Source organism: Dryas octopetala, chromosome 2, assembly GCF_963921425.1.
Source record: "Dryas octopetala chromosome 2, drDryOcto1.1, whole genome shotgun sequence".
Lineage (NCBI taxonomy): Eukaryota > Viridiplantae > Streptophyta > Magnoliopsida > Rosales > Rosaceae > Dryas > Dryas octopetala.
The window spans coordinates 3,999,258-4,004,908 of NC_141367.1; the positions used below are offsets into that span (position 1 = coordinate 3,999,258).

Consider the following 5,651-nt stretch of genomic DNA (forward strand, 5'->3'; position numbering starts at 1 on the left):
TTCAGACTTTAGTTATTAGTTTTTAGGATTTAGTAGGTCAAAGGGCATATTTTTAAATATCAGTTTAAAATTTTTGTGACATGTTATTTAGTTTAGATATCAGCAGAAAAATTAATCGATATTTAAATTTTTACAATATCAGTTTTCTTAACAATCGATAATAAAAATGTGATGTTTATTAAAGTTTTTGTAGTAGTGTATCAGAAGAATTTTGTACACAAGAACCTCATAAAGTCTTGAACTTCAAGTTGTCTTTCCAAGTAATTATATTGCGGACCTCTTCACCAATATATCTTTGTTAAAGTATACATGTTAGAAGGTGATCTATGGAATTCGATTGTTTGTGTTGGCCTTGTTAATTAACATTCATATTGAATTTTGCAGTTATTAGGGGGAGCATCCAGCTATATCGAACATATGCGCACTGTACTATTTTTCCTTCGACTAAGTTTTTGTTTCACATGGTTTATCCTAATAAGGATTTAATGAGGGAGCATTATGCGCGTCCAACACCATATCAATGATCTCAAAAGGTTGTACACTTTTTCCTTCATTTAGGTTTTTGTTCCACTAGGTTTTCCTAACAAGGTTTTGACGAGACAACTGTCATTGATTGGTGAACAACCAAGGGGGAATGTTGTAAATATTGGTATTTATGTGGCTGTCCACAATTCTATATATGAGGTTTATTTGTAATATTGTAATCATTAGAATCCTTTCTTGTGTAAAATAGGGAAACTTGAGAGTGATCTCCGGCCAAGTAATTTAGGAGTGATCTCCAAGTAACCCTAGTCATCTTAAAGCCTATAAATAGAGGCCTATGCTAATGAAAAAGACACTTTGAATTCTCCCTACTTATCTTTCGTTCTCTCTATATTTTTCTTTTATCTTATAAAAAATTGAGATATTTTTATTATTTAGGTATTTTCATTAATTATAGTTATTTTCCTTAATTTAGGTATTTTCTTTAATTTTGATTACAAAAAAAAAAAAGATATTTTCTTTAATTTAGGTATTTAATTTTGGGTATACATGGTTGAATATGTTTTGAGTCTTCTGACGGTATGTTGGTACCCGCACATAGGTACACTAATATAGGTACACTAACGTAGGTACACTAATAGGTATACTAAACATACGTACACTATATAATATTAGAGGTACACTAACAGTGGCGGAGCCTGGATCTTCATCCAAGGGGGCACGTACTATATAAACTTTTTGGAACACACAAAATATTTAATTAGTATTGATTAATATATTATTTTTTTTTTTGTGTTATAAGCATAATATTTTTCTTTTTATGAGTTTTCAAATTTTAAGAATGTTGTATGATAATTTATTGTTTTGAATGCATAATTTTTTCTCTCAAGATATTTATAACAAGAAAAATCATCTTTACATAATTAAAACTACTTTCACAAACAAAAAAAATTCAAGAAAATTAAATTGTTCTTAAGTTAATTAATCATTAAGTATTTCCAACAAAGATTAGGATTTTTTTTTTTTTATAAAATGAGCAAGATAGATCAACTTTTACCAATAAAAAAAAAAATAATGATCATCTCAATTTACACATGTTACACAAGAAACTATTTCATTTTTTATATAAAAAATAATTATTTAGAAAACGTATAACATTGGCAATACATTATACCCGAGTAATCACTAACTAGCTAGCAAATGAATTAATCTACCAAAAAGAAACAAAAGTGAAAAAGAAGGACTAGCTTCAATCGTAACAAGCTTCTTCAATCTCATCAATAAAAGCCTTAAAATTCTTATCAGAAGAGCCACCTTCACTCACAGCCTCACGAGCCAACTCCTTCCATTTCTTTGCATTCCTTCTCATTTCCTCCCCACTCTCCCCACTCCCCATCACCAACTCCAAACACCTCCTAATCTCCTCACCCACCACAATCCCCTCCTCATTTGGTGCCACCCTCACCCCTGTCCGCCACGTGTCCTCGATCAACTTGGCATTGGTCCCTTGGTCCGTCCACTGAGGGAACGCAACGACAGGCACCCCCGAAACCAAGCTCTCCAAAGTTGAGTTCCAACCACAATGTGTCACAAAACAACCCAACGCAGGATTGGACAACACCTCCAACTGACTGCACCACGGGACTATAGTCCCGAGTTTCTCCAGTTCCTCTCGGCAACTAAGCTTTTCTTCCACCTCATTATTCTCTTTTTCTCGAATCACCCACAAAAATGGACGACCACAATCCAACAACCCTTTTGCAATTTCCTCCATTTGTGTCGTCGACAGCACCGACATGCTTCCGAACGACACGTAGATCACTGAATTTTTGGGCTTTGAGCTCAACCATTCGATGTAGTCAGAGTCCTTGGAGAGTTGAAATAGATCGCCTCCGAACGACTTGTCGTTCGGATCCTTGCCGTCCAAGAAAGCAGATGGAATCAACGGCCCGATTCCAATAAGCTTGTACTTGTTGATTGCTACTAAGGCCTCGGGCTCTAGTGCGTCGAAGGTGTTCACTAGTATGATGGGGTTGCTTTTTTTCTCGAGCTTTTGGAATTGTTCATCGAACAGTGGGAGGGCGTAATTGTACGGATTTGTATCCACCATGAAGGAGGGAAGGTCACGGCTGGTGAGGGAGAGTGGCAGTCCTGGTAATTCTATTGAACATGAAGGGGCGTTGTTAATATTAGGTTTGTCCTTGATGAGATCTTTGTACCCGTTAAAGTAATAGTAGTAGATGTCGAACACTGTGGCTGTTTGAATCCAAACGAGCGCGTATGGGAGCTGGAGTTCACGCGCCACCTCACCCACCCAAGGAAGTAGTAGGGTATACACTACACAAGTGTAAGGGTTGCCCTCGTTGGTGCTTGACACGATGAGGTCACTGACGGCTTGGGAACCACGATGTCGGAGCTCGGACATGTATCGATTGAAGTCCTCACAATCCTTGAACCCGTTGTCGTAGCCATCAGAGAAAGTGGCGAACGTCAAGCCATGATGAGGAGTTGAGGAACTGTTGGCTATGTGGCGATGGGCGGAGAGGGGCGTGACGTAGGTGACATGCGCGCCAGTAGTGCGGATGAGGCGCTTGGCGAATTGGAGGGAAGGGTTGATGTGGCCTTGAGCGGGAAATGTTACGAGAATGAAGCGGTGGTGTGGCATGGCGGCGGTTGAGGTTTTGGAGGCGCGTGGTGGAGCGTGAAGTTTGTTGCAAGTAGAAATGATAAGGCAAGTACGTGTAGTGTGGTGTATGGAAATTGAAAAATATAGATTTGTGGGGGCTTTAGCTAAATGAAGTAGAACTCTTCTTCTTGTGTAATTGGAAAATGCAAAGATGGGGAGAGGATGTCAAGACTTAAATAAGGGATTGGGCAGAGGAAAAGTGACGTTTGTGGTGACGAACTGAAGATGGTGGAGACAAGCTCAGATTGGCTTGTGAGTTGTAATATGTGGTCTTGTATGTTTTTTTTTTTTTCTTTTCTCTTTCTTTTTTGCTAAAAGGATGTGGCCTTGTCTTACTCTTCACGTATCGATCATTTTCAGTCTTACCACCTAACACGGGGGCAGGTAAGTTATTTTCGTTCAAGTGAGACAAGTAAATTCAGTCACCACAACTGATTAACACGTGCATTTAGGGTAGGGCTTATTATTGTATTATATTTTTTTGGTAAGTAGGGTATATAGGATTCATTTGGTATGAAGAATTTTGGATTGGAATGGACTAAATATGATATTGGTATTAGATTGTACTATATTGTAATGAGGGGGAAGTTCTTTGAACTTCCTTAGCACCATTAATTTAAACATGATGTTTATTTCCTTGATTATTAGTTGAAAGCCACTATTTCTTTTTATTTCCTTAATGTGTGTTTGGCCAACTTAATTGCTTCATTTTTTCTTTGGCTTCTCACGTGAATCACAAGAGAAGCAACCCAATATCCTCATCTGCATGGCAGTGGGTCCTTTTTGCTCTTGGGTTAATTTACACCTCTTTCTTTTTTTTCATCAAAAGTACATGCCTTCTTTTTGAAAAGTTGGATTCAAGGAGCATGTTTGTTTTGAATGGGCAAAGACGGATCTTTGCCTCTCCATATAGTCTGGTGGAAATTTGGTTTTTTTTTTTATTTATTCTCCACACGCTCTTTCAATCTGAAAGAAATTAGAGAGGTCTCATTGAGGCAAAAAGGTAATTAATATTTGAGTGTGTGTTTTTTCCTTTTAATTTTTCTCTTATATTCCTATAAATTATTTTTTTCAATTATTTCTTGACGTTCAACCAAAAATTTCATAATTGATTTCTTGTCAATTGTAAATTTTTTATTAGAGACCCAATTTAGATTTCGCTCATGAGCATTCCAAAAGTCAAGACCGGCCCTGATAAATTATCAACTTTGAGCTGGTTCTTTCTTATTTGCATGGTCATGATCATGATCATGATGCAAAAAAAAAGAAAAAAAAAAAAGAAGATAGTAACGTAACACTTCTTGCCTTTTGATACATGCAGGCCGAACATATAGGATTTGTGGAGCCAACTCAAGAGCCGACTAATGAAAAATTATTGAAACAGTACATGTGATAGCAGCACATGATATATTGATGGAGTATTATAAATTTAGTCAAATTACATTACGATCACGCATGTTATTTGGTTCGCAGAATGAATGTCATATCAATATTTAGAAAATTTAAAAATGATAATCAGAAAATAAGAAAGCAAAATTTACTTTTCAATAATATGCTTATGTATTACATTTAAAAGTAATTCATTCTTGAATGAAAAAAATTATATTTTTATTTTATATATAGCTGTGGTATTTGGTATTAAGAACTCATAATAAATGTTTTATAAAATGAAAGCAAATCCAAAAGGGTTTAAGAATTCAAATTCTCCATTACATGGGTATCTCATACTAACGTGTAAAGGTAATACATTTTTAAGAATGTGTTTATTAAAAATGAGAACGAAATTTCATACCATTTTTTAAGCTCAAAATCTATAAACCAAATAAAGTCGAAGGAAATAGTTTGATTTAATATTTAAATTTTAATAATTACAAATATGGTATGGTATAATTTTTAGGCTTAATTATCGATTTACCACCAAAACTGTAACTCATTCCCATTTTGCCACCTGAAAGTTTTTTTGTCCAAGATTACCACTTGTAATTTACATCCATATCCCATTTTATCTTGTTCCGTCAACAATTCCGTTAAAAATGATGACCTGGCCGTTAATGTTGACGTGACGCGCTGGATGTGCACCACGTGTCACATCTTTTCTTATATTTTCTAATTTTTTTTTTATTTTCCTATTTTTATAAACTTTGAAAATTAATTAAAAATAGTTCCGAACTTAGAAAAATATACGAAAAATTCCTACTGACTTGTCTTGACTAGTACTAATTTACTATGGGGTCAAAATGACAATTTTCCCTCTAAAAATTTCCAAAAAATTTGGAAAGTCCAAATTTATTTCTAGAAAATTAAAATACTCTAGACTCTTTGGAAATTCATAGGATAATCTCCAGAACTCCAAAAAATATGAGGTCTGCACCGTTAGTCTTCTAAAAACTAACAATACCTTTCTCGTGAACACTTGCTACCTAAAAGACCTCTCTGTCTTAGAGGAAAATAAATTTATCTCTAGAAAAATTCTAGAATTTCT

The 5,651-nt window shown here is 35.2% G+C and overlaps 1 pseudogene; it reads right to left on the bottom strand.

The window, feature by feature from the left end:
* Nucleotides 1–1,580: 1,580 nt before the first annotated feature.
* Nucleotides 1,581–3,363, bottom strand: LOC147292578 (phloretin 4'-O-glucosyltransferase pseudogene; annotated as a pseudogene).
* Nucleotides 3,364–5,651: the final 2,288 nt, after the last annotated feature.